The sequence below is a fragment of the Choloepus didactylus genome, chromosome 21 (genome assembly GCF_015220235.1).
Source record: "Choloepus didactylus isolate mChoDid1 chromosome 21, mChoDid1.pri, whole genome shotgun sequence".
NCBI classification, from domain to species: Eukaryota; Metazoa; Chordata; class Mammalia; order Pilosa; family Megalonychidae; genus Choloepus; species Choloepus didactylus.
In genome coordinates this window covers 46,354,502-46,368,563 of record NC_051327.1, presented here as the reverse complement: position 1 = coordinate 46,368,563, position 14,062 = coordinate 46,354,502, and positions in this window count along the sequence as shown.

The window sequence follows — 14,062 nt, the reverse complement described above, 5'->3', positions numbered from 1 at the left end:
CTAATCAAAGGTCTTGCCCACAGTTGGGTGAGTCACATCTCCATGGAAACATTCCATCAAAAGTTTCCAAGACTGGATTGAAAGATCATGGCTCCTCTGACAAACTGGGGGAAAATGCAGAGATGTTGGACTTCCCCACCTGGGTTATTACTGATATTCTCACAAACATTGAGGACTAACAATTTAGTAGGCTGAGCCCTTGATCTTGGGGTTTGCCCTTATGAAGCCTGTTACTGCAAAGGAGAGGCTAAGCTTATTTATAATTGTGCCTAAGTGTCTCTCCCAGAGAACCTCTTTGTTGCTCAGATGGGCCTCTCTCTCTCTCTCTAAGCCCACCCAGCAGGTGAGCTAACTGCCTCCCCACTATGTGGGACATGACTCCCAGGGGTGTAAATCTCCCTGGCAACTCCCAGGGATGAGCCTGGACCCAGCATCATGGGATTGAGAAAATCTTCTTGACTAAAAAGGGGAAGCGAAATGAAACAAAATAAAGTTTCAGTGGCTGAGAGATTTCAAATGGAGTCTGCATCTCCAGGGCAATGGCTCTCCCCTCTCCAAACACTTGGGTGGTGGCCAGGCTCTCCCCAATCTCTGGGAAATGTGCTCCACCCTCTCTTAGGCCTGAGGTGGCAGTACTCTTCCTGAGCATCAAAGCAGAAAGCCTGCCCTCTGCCTCCAGGCAAACTCACCCTTTCTACATGCCTGGGTAGATTTGGTCTCCTGGCATGAGATTTCTTGGCTTCAGACCTTATCTTTTATGGTTCTGCCTTTGAAGTCATCCTTTTCACAATCTGTCCCTTCTCAATCCCCTCCAATCCAGACCAGCAGTGGTTCCATCATATAGATCTTGCAAAAAATTTGTTCACTTGGCATGCAGCTTGCAGGGGTCAAAACCATCAGACAGTAGGACTTTCCACAGATCATTTCTGTATAACTCCATCTCCAGTCCTCACTTGTAGTGAAATAGCTGGCTGGTTCCAGGTTTTGTTACATCCTCACATGGTGCACTTTCCTCTGGGGTCTCACTTTCTGGAAGCCCAGAATTTTCCAGACCATCAATTTCTGGTTTCTTTGTAACCAAGAGTTCAATTCTCAGCTTATCTCTCCTCTCACATTTTATTATAAACTGCAAGGAGAGGCCAGGCTGCATTTTCCACACTTAGTCTGGAGATCTCTTCGGCTAAGTATCCCAGCTCATCAGTTTCAAATTCTGCCTTCCACCTGATGCCAGGACTCAATTTTGCCAAATTCTCCACCACTTTAAAACAAAGATCATCTTTCTTCCAGTTGGCAATAACATATTCATCATTTGTGTTTAAGGCCTTATCAGAAGTATCTTTAGAGTCCATATTTCTATCAACAGTCTCCTCAAAACATTCTAGGTCTTTTCTATCATGCTCCTCATAATTCTTCTAGAATCTTCCCCTTATCCATTTCAAAAGCTGTTTCAGCATATTTGGAATTTGCAAACTCAGCAGCACCCCACTCCTGGTACCAAAATCTGTTCTGGTTTGCTAAAGCTGCTGTTATGCAAAATACCAGAAATGGATTGGTTTTTATAAAGGGGATTTAATAGGTTACAAATTTACAGTTCTAAGGTCATAAAAATGTCCACTAAGGCATCAATAAGAGGATACCTTCACTGAAGATGGGCGATGGCGTCCAGAACACCTGTCAGCTGGGAAAGCACGTAGCTGGTGTCTGCTGATCCTTTGCTCCTGGTTTGCATTTCAAAATGGCTTTCTCCAAAATGTCTCTGGGTTTCTGTCTTAGCTCGTCTCTCTCAGCTCCTGTGCATCCTTGCTTCTTTCTATCAGGGTGTTTCTCTCTAAGCATCTGGGGGTCCTGTCTTAGCTTCTTCTAGGGCAAACTCTGGGCTTCATCTCTTAGCTTAGCATTTCCAAACATCTTTCTATCTGCATCTCCAAGCATCTACAGGCATCAGCATCTGTGTCAGCTTTTGAGCCCTTTTAAGTACTCCAGTGAACTAATCAAGATCCACCCTAAATGGTTGGGGTCCACACCTCCAGGAAAATAATCTAATAAAAGGTATTACCCACAATTAGGTGAGTCACATCTCCATGGAAACACTCAATCAAAAGGTTCCAGTCAAAAATATTGGATTAAAAGATCGTGGCTCTTCTGGGGTCTATAACAGTTTCAAACCAGCACAAGGGGACATTGGGAACCATGTAAACAGTGGGGCTAGGGCGTGGGGAAAGGATTCCCAGGGCCACATGCACATGCTCAAGCTAGACGTGTGTGCAGAAAAGGCCAGGGAGGCCCCTAAGCTTTGGGAGCTGTTCTCTTAAACTGAATATATGGATAAGCCCTGAAGGAGAGGGCTTACACAGGTAAATCTGCAAAGTTGGGAAAGATGTTTTCTTTTTTCCTTTTTTTTTGTTAGCACCTGGCAATAAAGGAAAGCTCTGTCATAATACTATGGATACAAGCTTAAGGAACAGATACCTCAGAGTCTAAATTCCAGTGATACCTAATTAAAATATCAAAAGGTCTAGGTTCCAACAAAAGGTCAAAACATGCAAAGAAATAGGAAATGATAGCCCATGCAAAATAGAAGATGAAAGCATTAGAAACCATTAATGAGGAGGCCCAGACCTGGGACATTCCAGACAAAGACTTTAAAAAAATGATTCTAAATATGTTCAAAGAGCTAAAGGAAAACATGGACAAAGAACAAAGGAAATCGGGAAAATGATAGAAGAACACAATGAGGATATCAAAAAAGAGATGGATAATATGAAAAGGAACCAAACAGAGCTAAAGACCACAGTAACAGAAATTAAAAATGTCCTAGAAGAGTTCAACAGCAGATTGGATCTGGCAGAAGAATCATAGAACTTGAAGATAAGATAACGGAAGTCATTCAGTATGAGGAGCAGAAAGAGGAAAGAATGAAGAAAAGAGAACAGAGGAACCTGTGGGACACTGTGCCAGTTTGAATGTATTATGTCCCCCAGAAAAAGCCATATTCTTTGATGCAATCTTGTGGGGCAGACATAATAGTGGGGATTAAGTTGGAACGTTTGGATTAGGTTGTTTGCATGGAGATGCGCCCCACCCAACTGTAGATGATAACTGGTGGGATACTTCCATGGAGGCGTGGCCCCACCCATTCAGGTGGGCCTTGATCAGTGGAGTCATATAAACGTGCTGACTTAAAGAGATGAAATTCAGTGCAGCTGTGACTGACGTTTTGAAGAGGAGCAAGCTTGCTAGACAGGAATGTCCTGGGAGAAAGCCATTTTGAAACCAGAACTTTGGAGCAGACGCCAGCCACGTGCCTTCCCAGCTAACAGAGGTTTTCCGGACACCATTTGCCATCCTCCAGTGAAGGTACCTGATTACTGATGTGTTACCTTGGACACTTTATGGCCTTAAGACTAACTGTATAGCCAAATAAACCCCCTTTTTATAAAAGCCAATCCATCTCTGGTGTTCTGCATTCCGCAGCATTAGCAAACTAGAACAGACACCATCACACATACCAATATACTCATTGTGGGAGTCCCAGAAGAGAAGGAATAGAGAAAGGGGCAGAGAGAATGTTCAAAGAAATAATGGTGGACGCTTCCCAAGTTTAACAAAAGACATGAATATACACACCCAATACGCTTAATGAACTCCAAACAGGATAAACCCAAATAGACTCACGTGGCAGCACACTGGAATCAAATTGTCAAATGCCAAAGATGGAGAATCCTGAAAGCCACAAGACAGAAGCAACATGTCGTGTACAAGGGAGCCTCAGTAAGATTAAGTGCCAATTTCTCATCGGAAACCATGGAGTCAAGAAGGCATGGGATGGCATATTTAAAGTGGTGAAAGCAAAATTGCCAACCAAGAATTCTATATTCAGCAAAACTGTCTTTCATAAATGAGGAAGAGATTAAGATATTCCCAGGTAAACAAAAGCTGAGGGAGTTCATTACCACTAGCCCAGCCCAAGAAGCAATGCTGGTTGAAAGAAAAGGACAATAAACAAAAGATAGAAATCGTACAAAGAAATAAAGATTTCTGGTGAGGGTAAGGAAATGAGTAAATATAAATTCCAGTAGTATTGTATTTTTGGTTTGTAACTCCACTTTGGACTTCCTGCAAGATCTAAAAATCAAATACATAAAATGTATTGAGAAATCAGTGGTTTTGGACTCATAATGTATAAATGTAATTTGTGACACAAGAACTACAAAGAGGTGGGGGGATGGAGGGGTAAAGGAACATGGTTTGTGTATGCTATTGAAGTTAAGTTGATATAAAAGAAAATGAGATTGTTCCAGTTTTAGGATGTTAAATTTAAGCCCCATGGTAGCTACAAAGAACATACCAGAGAATATGCAAGCTCATAGAGACAGAAATTAAGAGTACAGGTTGCCAAGGGTGGGGTGCAGGGGGAATGGGTATAGGGTTTCTGTTTGGAGAGATGGGATGTTTTAGCAATGGCAGGTGTCGATGGTACCACAACATTGTGAATGTGATTAATCCCATTAAATGGTATGCTTGGGAGTGGTTAAGATAGGAAAGTTTATGTTGTACATATGTCCCCACAATTAAAAATAAAAGAATTAGTAACTAAAGAATGGCGAGAACTGGACACAGTGCGTGGTTGTGGATAGTATCTAGCAAGGGAGGAGGGGGGGCTCAGACATAAGAAAAAAGTGGAATATAGACTGTGGAGACTATCAATGCTGAATTTCTTGACTTGGTGACTGCACTTAAAGTGGTCGCATGGGTCCTTGTTCTTGGGAAATGTACATGGCAGTAATGTTTTTGGGGAGCATGATGTATGCAACCTACACTCAAATGTTCAGAAAATGGATTGATAAATGGATAGACAGAGGGACAGACAGATGGAATGGTACAATAAATGTGGCAAAATGTTAGGAGTGGTGGATCTGGGGGTGGGATGAGGGTATGTTGGAGTTCTCTGTATGGGGTTTGTATTATCTTTGTAACTGTCCTGTAGGTTTGAAAGTATTTCTAAATTAAAAGTTAAAAAGAAAAGGAGGAGGAAAAAAAAAGAGAGGGGCTTTGCCTTACTAGATATAGCAAAACTTAGTATAATGCACAAAGGAAGTTAAGTTGATATAAAAGGAAATGAGATTGTTCCAGTTTTAGGATGTTACATTTAAGCCCCCATGGTAATTACAAAGAAAATACCAGGGAATATGCAAGCTCCTAGAGACAGCCAACACACAGTAGAACTGTGTTTTGGCAAAGGGGTAGCAAACAGGCCAAAGGGACTGACTACATAGACCAGAAAGAAATCCACACATTTAGGGAAATTAAGTATGAGAGAAGCAGCACTGCAAATTAGTGGGAACTTGACACTATGTATTCAATAACTCATGCTCAATCAACTACTTATCCACGTGGGAAAAAATGACATTGGACCACTACCTCATACAACACACAAAAATCAATTACAGAGAAACTAAGATGGCGGCTAGGTGAGACAGGGCAAAAAACACCTCCGTGAAAAACACTAGATAAAAAACAGAAAGTGACCCAGAATACCGGTTACAGCAATGAGCCAGCTGGACGAGTTCTGCTAGTATCACAGGGGCCGTATACTTGGGGAAACCAGGAGTCTGCATTCTGAAACGAGTGAGTAAGCTGGCTGGAAGACCCGCAGCTGCGCGGCGTTGTGGGAAGTCAGGGCTTGGCATTTGAAGACCGACTGGCTCTTTTAAAAAAAGAAAAAAAAAAGCGAAAAACCCAGGAGCGGCTGCAGTTGCGGGAGTGGGAACCACGCAGTAAAACACAGCAAGAGGGAGCTGGGCCGGCCTCTCACTATCTGGCCTGGAGGATAGTCCGCTGCAGATACCCTTGGGGCTGGGGGAATGGAGGGGAGAGCCGGAAGCTGAAAGAAACCCTGAGGCTCGCAGCTGGCTCCCCGAAGGGCTGGATAAACTCCTGCCTGGGGCCGTGCCCATAGCCCAGAGCCCCGCCAGTTGTCCCGGAGCTGGGAAGGAGGAACTGTGCGAGGAGGAGAGGGTTGAGATGCCCCGTTCGGCCATTTTTGCTTCAGGCTGAGAGCTCCGCTGCATGGCCCGGCAGCCTGGGGCTTCCCTTGAGGGACGGCGTGCACTGGTGACGTAGCACGGCATTCCCTCGGTTGAGCTCCTGGAGGATCGTGGCTGGGAGGGGGGACCTGCTCGGAGAACCCAGGGATGCTATGACAAGTCCGGTGGTTTGTGGGACAGCGAGAGAGAGGGTCTGGGGCTGAACTGAAATGAAGGCTTAGACTCTTGCGGCAGCCTTGAATCTCCGGGAACCTGGGGGATTTGAAGATTAAAGCTGCCCTTCCTCCCTGGCCACCTGTACACACGCCCCACATTCAGGGCGGATGGGTCCAGCAACACACCCAAACGGAGTTCTCCAACTGAACCCCACAAGAATCATTTCCCCACACACCACGGGAACAAGGTTGAGAACTGACTTGAGGGGTATAGGTGACTCACAGATGTCATCTGCTGGTTAGTTAGAGAAAGTGTACATCACCAAACTGTGTTTCTGAAAAATTAGATTGATATCCTTTTTTTTTTACAACTTGAAAGAACCCTATCAAGCAAAACAAATGCCAAGAGGCCAAAAACAACAGAAAATCTTAATGCATATGATAAAACCAGACAATATGGAGAATCCTACTCCAAACACACAAATCAACATATTGGAAGAGACTCAGTACTTGGCAGAACTAATCAAAGGACTACAATAGAGGAATGAAAACATGGCAAAGGATTTAAAGGACATCAAGAAGACCATGGCCCAGGATATAAATGACATAAAGAAGACCCTAGAAGAGCATAAAGAAGACATTGCAAGAGTAAATAAAAAAATAGAAGATCTTATGGACATAAAAGAAACTGTTGGCCAAATTAAAAAGACTCTGGATATTCACAATACAAGATTAGAGGAAGCTGAACAACGTCTCAGTGTCCTAGAAGTCCACAGAACAGAAAATGAAAGAACAAAAGAAAGAATGGAGAAAAAAATCGAAAAAATCAAAATGGATCTCAGGGATACGATAGATAAAATAAAACGTCCAAACTTAAGACTCATTGGTGTCCCAGAAGGGGAAAAGAAGGGTAAAGGTCTAGAAAGAGTATTCAAAGAAATTGTTGGGGAAAACTTCCCCAACATTCTACACAATATAAATACACAAAGCATAAATGCTCAGTGAACTCCAAATAGAATAAATCCAAATAAACCCACTCCGAGACATATTCTGATCAGACTCTCAAATACTGAAGAGAAGGAGCAAGTTCTGAAAGCAGCAAGAGAAAAGCAATTCACCACATACAAAGGAAACAACATAAGACTAAGTTGTGACTACTCAGTGGCCACCATGGAGGCGAGAAGGCAGTGGCATGACATATTTAAAATTCTGAGGGAGAAAAATTTCCAACGAAGAATACTTTACCAGCAAAAGTCTCCTTCAAATTTGAGGGAGAGCTTAAATTTTTCACAGACAAACAAATGCTGAGAGACTTTGCCAATAAAAGACCTGCCCTACTTCAGATTCTAAAGGGATCCCTACCAACAGAGAAACAAAAAGAAGAAAGAGATATAGAGAATTTTAACAGACATATATAGTACCTTACATCCCAAATCACCAGGACACTCATTTTTCTCTAGTGATCACGGATCTTTCTCCAGAAGGGACCATAAGCTGGGACATAAAACAAGCCTCAAGGAATTAAAAAAAAAAAAACTGAATATACTCAAAGCACATTCTCCAAACACAATGGAATACAAATAGAAGTCAATAATTTTTGAACTGTAACTCCACTATTTATTTCCTACATGATATAAAATACACAAACTCTAATGACAAATCAGTGGTTTTGAACTCAATGTAAAATATGTAATTTTAGACAACTATATAAAGGTGGGGGGATGGAGGAGTATAGGAACATAATTTATGTGCCCTATTGAAATGAAGGTGGTATCAAAGAAAAACAAGATTGTTATGGATTTAAGAGGTTAATTTTAAGCCCCACAGTAAACACAAAGAAATTATTAGAGAATATAACCATAGAGATGAAAAGTCAAGTATGGGTTAAGAGAAATGGGGGAAGGGGCAATGGGGAGTTAAGAAATGAGTGTAGGGTTGCTGTTTGAGGTGAAGAGAAATTTCTAGTAATGGATGGTGGGAAAGAGCATTACAACATTCTAAATGTGATTAATCCCACTAATGGAAGGCTAGGGAGGGAGTGGAATGGGAAGATTTAGGCTGTATATATGTTTCCACAATTGAAAAAAAAAAAAAAAAGTCTAAATAGATGATAATTGAATGCCAAGGATGAAACTGGATGGGATTGGAGGATGGAGGACAGGAGGCTCAAAGGGTCACAGTTGAGACATAAGGAAAAGGAAATATAGAATGTAAGCTTTGTATCATTGTTGAATCTCTTGTACTTCTTAGCTGCGCTTAATGGGATTGCATAAAAGAATGTTCTTATTCATGGGAAGTGTATATGTGAATTATAGTGTTTGTTCAAGGGTGTGAGCAGCTTGCTCTCATATGTTCAGAAGACAGAGCAATAGATGATGGATGATAGATAGGGAGGGAGGGAAAGAAATAGCGATGTGACAGCATGTTAAAGTTGGTGGATTGGGCTATCGGGAGGGGGGTCAGGGTATGATGGGATTCTGTGTATGGGGTTAGTATTGTTTTTGCAACTGTTCCTATAACTTTCAATTGATTTCAAAATAAAAAAAAATCAATTACAGATGGATTAAAAACTCCCATGTGAAAATCTGAAAACTTTTAGGGAATAGTTTTATGAACTCAGGGTGAGGAAGGAGTTTTCAATCAGACACCAAAAGTAATTTGGCCATATTAAAATTAAAACTTCTCTACAGATGGGGAGAAAATATTTGCAGACTGCAAATCCAACAAAGGACTTCTATCTAGAATATAGAAAAAGTTCTCAGAACTCAACAAAACAACCCAATTTTTAATGGGCAAAAGACATGAAAAGACATTTCACCAAAGAGGATATACAGGTGGAAAATAAGCATATGAAAAGATGTGTTAAAATCATTAGCATCAGGGAAATGCAAAATAAAACCACAATGAGATATCACTACACATCTATCAGAATGGCTAAAATAAAAAACAGTGCTAATATCAACTACTGGCAAGGATGCAGAGAAACTGGCTCACTGATACATGGCTGGTGGGAATGTAAAGTGGCGCAGCCACTCTGGAAAACAGTTTGGCAATTTCTCAAAAACTAAACACGGCCTTATTATGCAACCTAACAATTGCTGTCCTGGGTATCTATCTATCCCAGAGAAATGAAAACGTATGTTTGCATAAAAACCTGTACACGAATGTTCACAGCAACTTTATTTGTAATACCTCAAAACTATAAACAACCCAGACGTCCTTCAATGGTGAGTGGTTAAACAAACTGTGGTACATCGACACCATGGAAAAGCACTCAGCAATAAAAAGGAAAGAACTATTGATATGCCCAACAACTTGGATGGATCTCAAGGGAATTATGCCGAGTGAAAAAAGCCCATCTCAAAGGTTACATAATGTATGATACATCTACATATACACACACATACTTATATATTATATCTAATACAGCAAAGTATATATAATATTCTTAAAAGAAACTTATAGAGATGAAGAACTGATTAGTGGTTGCCAAGGGTTAGGGATGTGGCTATAAAAGAGTAACAAGAGAGAGTCTGGGTCGATTGTATAACAATGTAGCTTACAAGGGGTGACAGTGTGATTGTGAAAGCCTTGCTGATCACACTCCCTTTATCCAGTGTGTGGATGGATGAGTGGAAAAATGAGGACAAAAACTAAATGAAAAATAGGGCGGGATGGGGGAATGGTTTGGGTGCTCTTTTTTACTTTTATTTTTTACTATTTTTATTCTTTCTGATATAAGGAAAATGTTCAAAAAATAGATTGGGGTGATGAATGCACAATGATATGATGGTACTGTGAATAGTTGATTGTACACCATGTATGATTTTATGGTACATGAATATATCTGAATTGAAAAAAAAGAGGGAGTCTCGGTGATGGAATAGTTCAGTATCTTAACTGCGGTGATCATTACATGAATTTTACCCATGTGATAAAAAGGCATAGAACTGTATATATATATCACACAGGTGGTATATGTAAAATTATTAAGATGTGATAAACTCTGTGGATTGTACTAGTGTCAGTTTCCTGGTTTTGATATTGTACTAGGGTTATTAAAATGTTACCACTTTGGGAAGCTGAGTGAAGGGTACCCAGAACCTCCCTGCACAATTTTTGTGAATTTATAATTAGTTCAAAATAAAATGTTAAAATAAATAAATAAAATGTTAAAAATAGTTAAATAAACCTCCCTTGCTGTGAGTCACTGGTATTTGGGCGTTGTTTGTTACTACAGCATAAGTAAATCTGATTTGAGGTGTTTTTTTTTTTTTTCACTTTTTACTTTGAAATAATTTCAAACTTAAATGAGTTGCAAAAATAATACAAAACCCATACAGAGAACACCAGTATACCCTCCACCCCAACACCCAGATCTACAAATTTTTAACAGTTTACCACATTTGTGATATTATCCTATCTATTTAAAAAATGGAAGATGACAAGTGTTGGCAAGGATGTAGAGAAATAGGAACTCTCATGCACTGTTGGTGGGAATGTAAAATGGTGCAGCCACTGTGGAAAACAAAAAGTTGAGTATAGAATTACCATGAGACTGGCAAACCCACTTCTGGGTATATGCTCAAAAAATTGAGAGCAGGGACTCAAATACTCAAATACTTTGCACACCAGTGTTCACAGCAGCATTATTTACAATATCTAAAAGGTGGAAGCAACCCAAGTGTCCATCAACAGATGAATGGATAAACAAAATGTTGCTATATCCATACAATGGAGTATTACCAGGGAATGAAAGGAATGAAGTACTGATATATTCTATGACATGGATGAAACATGCTCAGTTTCATATTGTATGGTTCCATTTACATGAAATGTCCGAAACAGAGAAATCTATAAAGACAGAAAATAGATCAGTGGTTGCCAGGGCAAGGAGGAAGGGGGTGGGGGGTGTTGAGAGGAAATGGGGAGTGGCAGCTAATGGGTGTGCATTTTTATTTTTAATGGGCGTTTGAAATGTTCTAAAATAGGTTTGCGGAGGTTGCACAACCCATGAATAATACTAAAAAAACACTGAATTGTACACTTCAAATAGGCGAATTGTATTGCACATGAATTATATCTCAATATAGGTGTTAAAAGAATTTTAAAAAATATATCAGACCACCTGGGTCCTCAGGGAGCAGGGGCCAGGGTATGGGATGTCTTGGGTGTCAGAGAAGAGAGACCAAGGAGTGAGTTGTCTGGGCCCATAAAGGGAGCAGGGGTTGTGGATCCCCCTTAATATCCATGGCAGCAACTTCATTCTTCCTTGTCAATAGATGTCCAGGGGTACCTGTGGACTAGCCCATACGGTACCTTTGTCTACAACTTTTAAAAGGTTCCCTGCCCTTCTAAAAACCTTCTTGCTCAAGGTCACAAGGCAAGTTGTCAGTAATAAAAGTTCCTGGTTTCCAATCCCAGACCCCCAGTAGGGTTCTGTTTCTTGACTGGACCCTAGGGATCATTGGTTCCAGCCTGAATAGGCAGGGAGCCTGGGGTCAGTGCTTGCTCTCCTCTGGGTTTAGAGATGGGCTTGAGTGTCCTTGGCCAAAGTGATGCCCTCTTCCTGCAGCCGTAACTCCTTGGCTCCTGCTGTGACCATGTGACCCTTGTTCTGCTATGCTACATTGCCCAAGGCCCCTGCCATTGAGGGGGCACTTGCTACTTAGGGTGTTGGCACTGACCACCTCTGGGCTATGGCCACCTGCTACAGTGTCCCTGTGCTGTTTTAAAACTGTTATGTACCCCAGAAAAGCCATGCTCTTTTAATCCAAACTTGTGGGTGCAGACTTATTGTGGGTGAGATCTTAATTAGTCTACTAATTAAGGAGAGAGAGAGAGAGCTCAGAGCCAACACAGACCCAGATGCTTGGAGATGCAGACAGAAAGATGTAGAAGCCCAGAGTTTGCCCCAGAAAAGCTAAGTGAGAACCCAGAGATGCTTAAAGAGAAGGCCCCGGAATCAGAAGCTGAAAGCAATGCAATCTGGGAGCAAAGGACCAGCAGACGCCAGCCACGTGCCTTCCCAGTTGACAGAGGTGTTCTGGATGCCATTGGCCTTTTTTCAGGGAAGGTATCCTCTTATTGATGCCTTAGAATTGTAAATTTGTAACCTAATAAATCCCCTTTACAAAACCCAATCCATTTGTGGTATATTGCATTCTGGCAGCTTTAGAACAGGAACAGATCCCCTTGATTAGCACGTAGGCCTGGCAGCTTTAGAACAGGAACAGATCCCCTTGATTAGCACGTAGGCCTGGAGCTGGACTGCCCACTTGGTGGTCCCCGAGTCCTGAGAGGAGAAGCATGGAAAGGAGGACCAGGTTCACTCTGACCTTTGTCTTTGTTTCAGCTTATAAACAGGGAAGGTTCTAGTGGCTGGAATCCAGAACCCTGAATCAGTTCCTGTGTATCCTTCTAGAAATTCTTCCTGATTCTTTGTGGGAATTTGAGCACTTATGTATAATTTGGCATAAATGGGGTCATAGTAGCCTCACAGCTTCATACTTCTTTTCACTTGACCTAACATGGATTGATGTGTCTTTTTTTTTTTTTTTAACAGCTTCATAATATTTCTCTCAGTGGCTAGCTTTACTGTTCCTCTGCTAATGGCCATTTAGGGTGTTCCCAGTCCTTTGTAATTACAAAATTTGCTTCACTGAATATTATTCTATCTTCATTTTTGTCACAAAGGTAGAAGAAAAACCCTATAAATTCCTGTGTACCTGCTGGGTCAGAGGTACTTTTTGATAAGTATGATCATATCATTCTCCCAGGGGGCTATAACTAATTTACACTAAATTTTGGGCTTTGTTCTTGTTTTTCCATTTGGGTCTTTGAAAAATTACTTAAGCAATATATGAACATACTCTTGAAGAACAAGTTTCAAACAATAAAAGGATATAGAAACAAATAACTGTCTCCCGTTACCACCTTCTAACCCTGAATCTTTGCCCAGTGCTAACTTTTAGTGTTTTGGGGGTCATCCTTCTCCCCTTTTCTATACATCTACTTATGCTGGTTTACAGTTTGGGGAGTTATTCTTTGCATAAAAGATACACATTGCTCTACAACTGGATTTTCTCATGCAATAAAGTATTTTAAAATTTATTCATGTCCATATCTTTTAAAAAGCTGAATAGCATTCCAGAATATGGATCTAACTGGAAAGACTATATGTATTTAACAGTCTATTTTTTCCCCCACTGAAATACTCAGAAATACTCAGGGCTATGTCTCAACCCTCTCTCCCACTCTACTGTTTATTCCCTCACAGTAATATCGCGTTTTTACTCCATACGCTAGTACTTCTAATACATCACCTCCACTGCTTTTAAAAGTAGTGAAATTTAGATTTTCAATTCTGTTAAAAAATTGGATGCCACTGAGTTTAAGGATGAAATGGGGAGACTCAACTTGTTTTAATGAGCCTTTACATTTAGGCACCTGGTATCTCTCTCCATTTAGTTAGGGGTTACATCCTTCAGGACAGAAATATTTTCTTCATATGGGTCTTGCACATTTCTTATAAGATTTAGTCCTTTGCAGTTTATGGGTTATGTTGTTATTGTCAATGGGAGCCTTTTCCCCCTTAGAATGTTTTCTAATTTATTGTTGTATATAGGAAAGGTATTAACTTCTGACCTCAGTTTATTAGCCATAAAAGGACAGAAGTAGAACTATTCAGTAAAAGGTTTCCATGGTCAAATAAGTATGGGCTAAATAAAATTAAAAGTTTTGTTCACTGCAGGACATGTCAATACCTTTAATACACTTTTGATCGCCAAGAACCCCAAGAAGGGCATGCAGGAAATTTGTTACTTCTTGGCTGGGGAAACTTTTGTCACAAGACATCCA